The 12401-nt window shown below is 45.7% G+C and overlaps 1 long non-coding RNA gene across 1 annotated transcript; it reads left to right on the forward strand.

The window, feature by feature from the left end:
- The first annotated feature begins 1161 nt into the window (after positions 1-1161).
- Positions 1162-2219, forward strand: LOC125548342. Its single transcript, XR_007301014.1, has 2 exons — positions 1162-1683; positions 1782-2219. It is a non-coding gene; the product is annotated as an uncharacterized LOC125548342 (long non-coding RNA).
- Positions 2220-12401: the final 10182 nt, after the last annotated feature.

Raw genomic sequence — 12401 nt, forward strand, 5'->3', positions numbered from 1 at the left:
TGGGTCTACATCGCCTCTTCTCGGCACGAGAAGGTTGCACCTCCTTGACGTCCTTAGATGTTGTCCTCTTCTTTAAGTGGGAGGAGCTCTCCTCCTTGTCTTCCTCCTCATCCCCGTCTTGGGAAAATGGGGCAGTCGTGTCCCCGGACCTGGTGTCCGGATGACCTCTTCGATAGAGGCCCTCCCTGGCCCCCAGTAACTCCTTCTTCCCTTTATTTTCTGGCAGCTTGTAAGGCACCACGACCAACAGCTCCTCCAGCTCAGTCGATTGGGGTTTTTCGGGTAGTGGAGTCGGACTGCTGATCTTCTCAGACTTCTCGAGACAGCCCTGTAAAGGCCATGATATGAGGCTTAAACCGAACCTTGGGCAATATGACCATCCGAATATAAACTGGGCAAGAGATCAATTACCTTATTTGGGGGATTTGCGGTGTCGAGACTAATGTCTTCATTCTCGGCCGGCCAGCCCTCCTGGGGCTTGAACAGTTGACCCTAGACCTTGTCATGGGTCATGCCAAAGAGGTATTGCACGGTTTCCGGGTCGTAAGACTTGTAGGCCCACATCGGAATGGCCCTTTGCTGGCAAGGAAGGATCCGACACTTGAGCACTATCTGGACCTTGTTGGTCAGCTTGGCGCCGGTCTCCATCACGCTGACGACACGCTTCTCCAGCATCTTCACCTCAGAAGTGGACTGTAACGACCGAGACCGACGCTCCAGATGCCTTCCATGTTTTTCGTTGTCAACGTGTGTTTTATTTGCTTGTTGCATTTCATCATGTCATCATGAGCATTTCATCTGCATGTTTTCTTAAAATTTGCATTCGTTCGTAGTTGTCGCGTCCCCCCTTGCCTTCATTGACCGTTTCGAGACCAGCCGGGTTTTTCGAGTCCCTCTTGTCTAGCCGCTTAATCGCTTTGCTCGGTGCATAGACCCCTCGCGTGCGCATCTTGAACTTCTCCGAACCCAACCCGTCAGTCGTTACCGATGGGTCCGGATCATCCCCAAACATCCCTAAAAGATCTTCGATTTTTACTTGGACTCCCATAATATTTTATCTCGACCATCCAATTTTGATCACATGATCTAGACTCTCCTCCTTCCCATTTATATAGTCTGCCCGTAGTCTATTTTGAGACAAAACCCTAAAACCTAGGGGATCTCTCCCATCCATTCCATGTCCGCCACTACCAGCAACTCACCATCTACCTCAAGAGGTATCCTCCCGATCCAGATCCACCCAGTCCAACTGCAGCCGACTACCATCGCCTCTGTTTTCGTGCCCGACCAAGCCCCGGCTTCCCCGAGCAGCCTCACACGCCAAAGCCCCGAGCACCTGCTGGCCCCGCAAGCAGCAGCAGTTCCCGCATCTCAGGCGAGCAGAAGCCACCTCCGGCAGGCCGTCCCACTTCCCCGCTGTCCTCGTCTGTCCGTCGTGCCGCCAGCAACCAACCCGCCGGAGCACCGCCGACCTTCCTCCGCCGTCAAGCACCAGCAAGCCGGGCTCCCCCTATACTTCTTCCCCGAGCCGATCGAACCAGCCTCTGCCTCCTCGCCAAGTACCAGTAGCAGGAAGCCCCGAGGATGCATCCCTTGAGCAGGGGAGCAGGCCCATCGTCGTGCCCTCTGACATGGAACTCGCGCCCTGCGCTGGCTCTGCGTCTTGCCGTCACGCCGCCGCTGGTGAGTTGACATCATTCAGCAAGGCCCCCTCGTGGCCTCCTCATTCCCTTCCTCGATCTGCTTCTCTCTCTGAAACTCCCTCTGTTTTCTCTGGGCAGGAGCACCGTTAGAGCTTCATGGTCTCCGCCACCTTCAACCATTGCCCACGTCCCGATCCGAGTCATCCACGCCAGGTCCTCCGTCCCCGCAGCGACGCCACGTCGGAGCCGTGCCATCCCACCGCTCGCCGGAGTCCCTACGCCGTCGCTGCCTTCTATCGAATGCGAGCTCGATCCCGTGCTTCCCTGCATCGAAGGAACCAGGCGCGTTGACTGCGCCTGGGCCGGCCTCGCCTAGGCCCACTCGCCTCGCCTTCTGTAGCCCAACATCACTGACCGGGTCAAGACCCCATGGTGAGCCTCTAGTGCACGTATGCTCCTGATGGGCCAGCCAAATTCGGCCAGTTATGTTTTTTTTATTGTCAAGACGATTTTTCTAATTAATCCAGAGACTGCTGTTTACAGATTGACCCCTAATGTTCATGCATATAATAACTCCGCAACCGTGTATCAGATTAAAATGGTTTAAATACTAAAATGCTTAGAATTTCATCTAGTTTCATTATATACAACTTCTATCCGTGTTTCAAATGTTCGAATTGGTGTTTGCATTTAATTTGTATAATAGCATGTTAAAATTATTTATTTCATAACTAAATAATCGTACCTTCGTTTTAAATAAAATTTAAATGTAAACGGGGTAGAAAGATGCATATATTAACCTGGTGCACTTACTTTTGCTTTTTAACAACTATAAAATATAGTTTTAGGCAGAACAGTACCAAATCCAAAATATGCATGAGGATTTTCCGGAATTGTTGTTGTTTCCGGCCTCATTTAAACTTGCCTAAATAGTTGGTTTACTTATGCTTCACCTCTTTCCATGTTTAACAACATTTAATATTGTTGGGTACATAAACAAGAGCGAACTAAATAATTAATTGTGGTGTTTCGTTAATATGCAACTATAGTATCGAAAGTATGTCTAGAGGGGGGTGATTAGACTACTTGACCAAATAAAAATCTAGCCTTTTCCCAATTTTAATTCTTAGCAGATTTTAGCAACTTAGCAAAAGTCAAGCAAACAATCTACACATGCAATTCTAAGAGTATAGCAGCGGAATGTAAAACAATTGCATATGAAGGTAAAGGGAGGATTTTGGAGAGAGCAAACGCAATGTAGACACGAAGATTTTTGGCGTGGTTCCGATAGGTGGTGCTATCGTACATCCACGTTGATGGATACTTCAACGCAGGGAAGGGTAACGGTTATGCGAATCCACGGAGGGCTCCACCCACGAAGAAGCAACCTTGCCTATCCCACCATGGCCATCGCCCACGAAGGACTTGCCTCACAAGGGTAGATCTTCATGAAGTAGGCGATCTCCTTGCCCATACAAACTCCTTGGTTCAAATCCACAATCTTGACGGGGGCTACCAAGTGACATCTAACCAATCTAGGAGACACCACTCTCCAAGAGGTAACCGTTACACACAAATCACCAAACTCGGTGGGACCGAATCATACAACGCGGCCAGACTAATTTAGTAATTTAGTTCATAATGTGACTGTTAGGATTTTCGGTGGGACCGACAAGTCAACTCGGTGAGACCAATTTCGTTAGGGTTAGGGCATAACGTAATCTCGGTGAGACCGATTACACAAACTCGGTGGGACCGATTTTGATAATAGACAAACAGAGAGTTGGTCAGGAAAACTCGGTGGGACCGATTTTGATAATAGACAAACAGAGAGTTGGTCAGGAAAACTCGGTGGGACCGATTCGCTCATCTCGGTTGTACCGAAACGTTACGAGAGGGAAACAGAGAGTTTGCATTGCAATCTCGGTGGGACCGATCGCTCATCTTGGTTTGACCGGAATGTTACGAAGGGAAATTGAGAGTTTGCAATCCCATCTCGGTGAGACCGAGATCCCTATCGGTAAGACTGAAAAGACTAGGGTTTCTGGCAGTGGCTATGTCAACTGAACTCGGTGGCTCCAGATAGACAATTTTGGTGGGGCCGAGTTTGACTTTTGGTTTGGGACATATGTGGATGTGAAAAAGTAGTTGAGGGTTTTTGGAGCATATCACTAAGCACTTTGAGCAAGAACCTCATTAAGCAACACCTCATCCCATCTTAATAGTATTGGCTTTTCCTATGGACTTAATGTGATCTTGGCTCACTAAAAATGAAATGTAAAGTCTTGTGCTTTGAGCTTGAGCCAATTCTTTTGTCCTTAGCATTTTGAGGGGTCCACTTTCTAATCCATGCCATGCCAATCATTGAGATTTTTCTGAAATATTTATCTTCAAGTAGCATTAGCTCAATGAGCTATATGTTGTTAGGAGTTACCAAAACCACTCGGGGATAGTTGCACTTTCAATCTCCCCCTTTTTGGTAATTGATGACAACATATAGATCAAATCTTCGAGAAATGATTATAAGATTTAAAAACATTGTCGCTTTGAGAAGTATGTGATAAGCAAGAGCTCCCCATAAATTTGTGTATTATTTAAAATTTGCTTTTGAATTCAAATGCACAATCGATTAGGATCATGGGTTATTCTTCCATGTCACATACATCTTGGTGGAGCGCTCAAAATCATAGAAATTAAAAGCATGCACTCATCACCAAGAAAGTGAATGATCATATATGGAATATAAAGGACAGCATCATTCAGCCAAACATTAATGTAGCATATGATCAACCACATGATCATATAAGTATCCCACAAGGACATAAGGTATCTCACACAAGCACACAATAAAATTAGTTCAACCAAAATAGCAAAAGAGATAAAAACAAGACACACTCTCTCGAAGCCTATGATCTATACATTTTTCTCCCCCTTTGGCAACAAGTTACCAAAATTTTTGAAAATGCATAGTGATATACGTCTCTCAGGCTTGGTCTTCGGGAGGTGGTGTAGATAGAACTCTAAGGACGAAGGCTTTCGATGAAGTAGTTGGAGCTACTGGAGTGGGTACTGGAGGTGGCACTGGACCTGTAGCTGCTGGTGCTGACACTGAAGCTCTAGCATCTGGACTGGCACTGCAGCAGACCTTGGACCTCGTGGCACACACTTGAAAGCATCAGTGGTTGCTTTTCCTCTCCTCTCCACTACTTCCTCCTGAAGATGCTCAACTGCAGTCTGAATCTCAGTCACCTTCAGATCAAGATCATAGAATTTTGTTTCCACAATCCTCTCTAGGCTTTTCTGATTCTGAGTCAGGGTTGCCAAGCCCTTCTCAATCCTCAGTGTAGTTTGAATCAGATATCCAAGATGATCTTGCTTGCTCTTCAGGAATACTTGAGATGCCTCTTCAGCAGTTGGCATCCTTGCAGCTTTCTCTGCCCTTGCCTTCTCTCTCTTCTCATGTGCTTGCATAGATGATGGATCTTCCTCAGTTATCACAATGGTATTGTCTTCAAAATCAAGATATATGGGTAGATGCTCCTTATCTAGCAAATAAGTTCATGTGCTCATCTTAGAGTTGATGAGCTCCTGAATGTGTGGAGCATACCCACACTTCTCTTCTGGTCAGGAGCAGTACTCTTGATTGTTTCTACCATTAAGCTCATAACCTTGAACTTCTGAGGGACATCAAATAGTTGGAGCAGATTGATAGAATGCCCTCTGATCATCTTGTGATCTCCTGACTTGGGTAGCAGAGTGTGCCTCAAGATCCAGTTGATCGTAGGCAGACCAGACAACAAGAAATGCACAGATCCAAGCTTGTGAGTTTCCAAAGCCTTATCGGGGATCTCCTTGTACATGTTTGCAATGGAGTTGTGGTCTTTCTTCTTCTTGGCATATACATCCAAGTCATCTTCATGCTCTGCAGGGGCATTGATCAGCTTAGCCCATTCATCAACTGTGGACTCGTACCTGGTACCCTCAGGCATCCAAACTATCCTCCCATCTCGATAGAAGTGGGCAGTGGAGTAGAACTGCATGATCAACTCATCATTCCACTTGGTGAGCTTTTGTCCAACGACTTCATCAACTCCACATGCCTTAAAGCTATCATACACTCCAAGGAAGAGATCTTCATTTTCCCGGATGAACTCCCACTCCACCCATTTCATGTCACACACTACGGGCTTCTTGTCAAGTAGAATGGTTTCATAGAAATCTTGTTGTTCCTTTGTGTGAAACCTGTAATCCACAGCAGTTCTTCTTCTGGTGGAATATGGGTCAGACTGTCTCCATAACCTCAATCCTGCATCTTTCCTGATGTGCATGTCCTCAGCGATTGGATGAGCATCATTATGTCCTGAGCGATTGGATGAACCTCAATCCCGCGGCAGTTATGTCCCTCGCCCCGAGGGGGCCCTGACGCCATTCGGGCTAGCTCAAATGCGCACGCCACACCCAGCCAGCGCTCGCGGGGCGCTTGGGGGGAGAGCAGAAGCTAATCGGAGAACAAGGAAACACCATGAATCAAAAAAATTCCCCCCTTTTTCTTTTAATAAGTGCATGAAACTTCGAATTTCATCCCAAAAGCAGCAAATCGGACTACAAAAGAGAGCAAAAAATACGACCGCGTCCAGCGTCAACACTAGTCTTCTCACCAGCGCGCGGCTCAGTGCTTCCACTGAAAGTGGGCATAGTCATTGGAGGAAAGTGCCATCTGGCAGCGCGGAGCATGGTGCTTTCACTTGGACGTGGGTGGAAGCCCCTGTGAGCCTCATGGGCAGCGCTCAGGAGACTCCCGGGCGTGTACAACCACTACAAAAAAGACACATCTGTGACATTTTGGGCCGAACAATTTTTTTCTTTTCATGCTTATGACACTTCTATGATGATAATTGTGACAAAACCCGGTATCATCATAGATGTGGTGGGCTCGTACTTCTACGACAAAAATCACGACAGAAAATGAGCTTTTCGTCCTAGGCGGGCCGGAGACACACTTGCATGACATTCTTTGGGCCGTCCATGACGGAAAATATCATGGTAGAAGCGAGGGCGAGGAACATTTCTGGGAGTTCCCAGTTACGGTGGGTGGTCGTGGCCAAGCGATGCACGGATGTTTGCACGTTTCTCTCGTACACGTACGAGCGTGTGTGCGAGGCGTTGGGCTCTAACTGAACCCAAGCAAGGCGTTTGCTTACTGAACCCGAGCTATTGCACAGACTACATTATTGAACCCTAGCGATCGATCCCTGGCTGTTAACTGAACCCGACCGATTCCTTCCCTACTGCTGCTAACTTAAGCCGATTGAACATGCTGCCTCTTGATGAACGGTGAGTGCTGTTGGGGGTGGCTGAACAGTTCCTGGTGGGGGTTGGATGAACAGGACCCCATGGTAGTAGAGGCCGTTGCCGCTGGATGAACAGAACCCCGATCGAGACGGTTGGGGGTGGATGAACAGGACCCCGGGGAGGGCTGGATGAACATCAGCTGGTGGAGGGCTGGTTGAACAGTAGCCGGTGGAGGGCTGGATGAACAGTAGCCCGTGGTGGGCTGGTTGAACAGGACCCCATGGAGAGGGCTGGTTGAATAGTAGCCGGTGGAGGGTGGATGAACAGGACCCCGTGGTGAATAGTAGTTGGTGGAGGCTAGAGGAAGTCGACAGTGGATTAACAGTAGCAGGTGGAGGCTGGAGAAAGTCGATGGTGGACGAACAGTAGCTCGTGGAGGCTGGAGCGAGGCAGTAGACGGTGGACGAACAGTAGCCCGTTGTAACACACTGGGTTTTGGCCCTTTCTTTTTCTTTTGATTTCTTTGGTTTTTGCTCTAATTTTCTTTTTTTTTGGAGTGGATCTGTGGCCTTGCAACCTGGGAGATTATCATCATTTCTTCTCCCAAGTGCCTCATCATTCTCAAATCTCTCCCAAGATCATGTCAATTCCATTCTAGCTCATCCTCAAAATTCATTTTCTTGGAATATCCCTTTTTCTATTAAAGGAATAATCCTTTTTGCCCTAGCTTGTGAAGCAACCTATATTCTGTCACTCCCAAAATTACTAAATAATTCTCTTAATTTTTTTGGGTCATATCTTCCTCAAATATGTCAAAAACCTTCCTTGCCTAGTTTGAAAATAATCCATCAATATTCCCTTTCCTATTCTGCCCTGAGCGACACTTTGTGAAGGAAGTGTCATTTATATTTTCCTAGTTTCTCCCAAATTTTTTGGGCATGCTTCTACAACCAAATAATTACCTCATGACAAAATACAACTTCATTTGCCTAGCCATTCTTCCTCAGCAATTTTTCAAATTTTGTGTCAAACATAAGCTATTGTAAAGGAAGTACTAGCTAGGAGTATCCAAATGAATTGAAATTCAGCAAACTCCTTCATGTGCTTATATCATCGCACTCCTCCAAATTGCAGCCCCATCCAATCATCTATGTGAGCACAACTTCAAATGTTTGATGCTGTTAATATTTTCAGGTTGTGAAGCAAGTATATTTATATTGCTTCATTAATTCTGAGAAATTACCAGATCATGCTCATACCTATATCACTTCTCTCCACCAACTTTGCGATCATTTCATCAAGCCAATATTTCTCTAGAATTATCCCAAGTTTTGGAAAGAAAGGATAGCTGTGATGGAAGTAACATTTGGCAAGTCCATTTGGTATGAAATTTTTACAGGATCTTCATATGTGCAAATCATCAAGACTTGCCAAATTTCAGATCAAATGGCTACTGCATGTGAGTGCCCCTTCTTAATCAAGTTTGTGGACCTAAATTGCAGTTGCAAAGCAACCTTACTATTTTGTGGTCCATTTCCCCTCAAAACCCACAAGATCATAGTCCTTCCTAACCTAATCACCCCAGACATCAAGTTTGGCCCTTAGCTTTTCTCTACTGATCACAGGTGTGAGTCCAAGTTTGCTACAACAAACTTCAGGTGATCATTCCCATCTAACCACAGTACCCCAGATCAAGCCATAACCACATAAATGATCTATATTGGAAGGACTATCAGCTAGACAACATTTTGGGTGTGAGAGAGTAACGAATGCCCTGGTTCACGTGGTGACTAAGACGCTGGCACGGCTGTGCACGCGCTCTGTGTGGGTGGCCGCGTCCAGGATGTCGCCTAGCTCCGGCCCCTCCTTCCCTCGTCGTCTTTGCGCACATGACCATGTCTAGCAGCTCTGCCTCATCGTCCTTGCTACCTATTGAGCATGTGTTGGTTTTCCGTTGAAGAGGAAAGGGTGATGCAGCAATGTAGCGTAATTATTTCCCTCAGTTTTGATAACCAAGGTATCAATCCAGTAGGAGACAATGCACAAGTCACCTAGTACCTGCACAAACAATCAAGAACCTCGCAACCAACGCGATAAAGGGGTTGCTAATCCCTTCACGGTCACTTGCAAAAGTGAGATCTAATAGAGATAGTAAAGTAAATATTTTTGGTATTTTTTGTTGTATAGATTGGAAAGTAAAAATTGCAAAATAGTACATGATATGCAATGTAAATAAAAGAGATATAATATAATAGGAAAGAGAACCGAGGGCCATAGGTTTCACTAGTGGCTTCTCTCAAGATAGCACGTATTATGGTGGGTGAACAAATTACTCCTGAGCAATTGATAGAAAAGCGCATAATTATGAAGATAACTAAGGCAATGATCATGAATATAGGCATCATGTCCATTTCAAGTAGATCGAAACGATTTTGCATCTACTATTATTACTCCACACATTGACCGCTGCCCTCCCCTGCTACCCCATCGCGAATTAGAAGGAGGCGCGGGGCGAGAGAGAAGCCGCGGTGGGACCCGCTTGTAAGTGACCCCACTGATGTGGATTAGTGGAAACGTATTCCTCATAATATGTTTTCGCTAATCGAAAGCGTAAACTGCTGCGGCTGTGGGTGGGAATACACTTTCACTTCACCAAAAGCGTATTTTGTCGAGTATGCTTCTGTTTTTCCTGCTTAGGGCCTATTTGTGATGATTTATTTACAAATAGGTCCCTGGCATAAAAACCTTTATAACTTTTTGCTCACAACTCCAAATGAGGTGATTCCAAAGACCACTTCTTCGTCTCGTTGAGCTCATTCTACTGGTATGATTTTCATGATGTTGTCACATTTTGAAAATCACCATTTTGCCCTTGCCCTTATTTAGCCCCCTCTGAGAGAGAAAGTTTTCCAGCGACTCTTTTCTCGAGCTTCTCGCACTTCTTCCCGGTGAATCCATCCCTTCCAGGCAAGCAACACCCTCCATTTGCATGATTGAAGTGCAGTGACATGGTTTACTTATTTATACTTGCGTAAAATTTGCGTTAGCGACATATGACTTGTTCATGGCATTTCTCGGAGTGATATTTTGATCTTGCTATAGCCATGATGTTGCTTGGAGTTCTAGGATTAATATTTTGCAGCTTATGAGGATGACATATGCCATTGGATTATTAGTGGCCTATATATTTTCATGATGGTGTTGGATATTACGCTTTGGAGTATTATTTTGGATATGATGTTATCATGTGGATCTTAGGTTAATACTTTGATCTTGTTATTGGATTAGTAGTATATTAATGCTTGGATTCATCATGATCTTAGGTGATATGCTACCCTCGGAGTATTAGCTTATGGCTATATTATTCTCAAGATTATGTGTTGGGTATTGCTATGACTTGGATTACAGGTGGATATATGATATCGGAGTATCAATTAAACTTTGGGGATAAATTCTGTCATTTCGTTCGATATGTGCCACTGAACTGGGCTTTTCTGTTGCAACCACATTTGCCTTTATGGGAAGGCCCTAACGCGATCTATTGACATGTCCCTCGTTGCTGCCTCCAATGAGCGAAGGTTATGGGCGGGCGCTACCCTGATCAGGTAGGCGGACATAAGCGTTGTGTGCCCGTAGTTGGATAGGGCCCTTTTTGTCCCTATTTGGGACCGTTTTTGTTTTGCCACGACAGTGACCAGCCATGTAGGTGGCGGAATTCACGAGTTGACATCGGGGCCACCCATGACTTAGCCCAAAGGGGAGTTTGTCGGAGTGGCTGGGAGAGTGTCATGACAGTAGCTCGGTTTTGTCGGAACACCGTTGGTCCACCCGAATGGGAGTGCGAGGCCATGAGTTTCGTGGTGTGGGTACAGTGTACTAACCTCTGCAGAGTGTGTGTTTAATCTATCGATAGCCGCATCCTCGGTCATGGGCACAAGTTCGTACTAGGTCACAGCGTTTGATCAACACTCACTTGACGGAATGACTTATAGGTGATTTATATTTTGATATGTTAAATATAACAGCTTCGCAGGATGTCGATGATGATGTTGAGATGATCTTGAGGATGATCATTCAGTTGTGATGTGGTCAGGAGGTGATCATGTGGATGTTTTTATAACGATGTGATCATGTGGATGTCTTGATCACGAGGTGATCAGGTGGATCATGAGGTGATGAGATGGTATATTACATGGTCAGATAGCGAAGAGTGAGATGGTTTTTGAGATTTGAGATGTTGGTTTATCAGCATTGTAGTAGTTTCATACCATGCTTAGTAGTTGCTTTCGTATCATAGTAGTTGTTAATTAATTAACCTATTTAAGGCTATGTTGTTGTTTTGCCTTGATGCTTTTGGTTGTTGTGAGCTTGCAAGTACATTCAATGTACTGACCTGGCATGTCCTACCAGATTATAGGTGATGCCATGATTAATTGATTGCTTGTCGAGGTTACCGCGTGTGCGAGCTAGATGGTGTCCCATCCATAGTCCCTGTGGAGTAGAGTTCACCACCTTCCTCATTGTTCCGCTGCTAGCATAGAGCAAGCGTAGTATCACAGGCGTAGTGCCGTCGTGCTGATGTGATTCATTGTAACATCAGACCTTTGTATCCCCTATCCTTTGTAATAAGAGCTGATTTGTTCTATGTCGAGCAGTGCCGTATTCCAGAAGACTTTTCCTCGATCCCTAGGCTGGAATACGGGGTGTTCTAGTTTGTTAGAGCTGGGGTGCCACAAGGCTTGCTATCAGAGCAGGTCTGGTTGTATGACGCGCTAGTCAGCGCGAGCGGTTGCAATCGGTAGTATAGAGTCTGCCTGATTTTTTGCATTTGGTTGCTGCATTTGTTTGTTGCATGGCATGCATATAGACTTATTATTTTGTTGCTAATGATTTATCTTGTGAGTGTAGCTGGCATCGGTTCGGATCCAATACAGCTCAACTCCTGCATCGCTCCAGTTTTCCTATCTTGCATGTTCTTCGGTATTTGGTGTGATTTCTGTCCCAACGGAGTGACGTCAAGTGATCCCGACAGTGTTTATAGGAATGGTGCTCACGTATCACGCCGATATCCTTCTTTTAGCCCCACCTATTGTTTCGGTGATAGACATGCTTCTATCCCGGATAGACATGTTTCTCATCAACCCTTAATGATCATCATCATAAAATACGGCAATGTCAGCGGACTCAGCTTTCCCTGCTATCCTCTTCCTTGGACGAGTACGGATCCCCTCCGTCAGCTTGATAATAATGTGGTCGCGAATATCGTGTTCCGCCACATGGTTACCAAGTATGTCCTCGCTTCCGAGCTAGTTAAGGATGTTACCTGGCTAAGCCAGCACATGGTGTAGCAATGTTTACACCAACCCTTCCAGAGATTGACTCGTCCTCGTGCACACCATCACAACATACTAGATCTTTCCACCAGGGATCCCGCGAGATTTGTGTGCTTAAGTAGGCATGCATATT

This window comes from Triticum urartu, chromosome 3 (assembly GCF_003073215.2).
Source record: "Triticum urartu cultivar G1812 chromosome 3, Tu2.1, whole genome shotgun sequence".
NCBI classification, from domain to species: domain Eukaryota; kingdom Viridiplantae; phylum Streptophyta; class Magnoliopsida; order Poales; family Poaceae; genus Triticum; species Triticum urartu.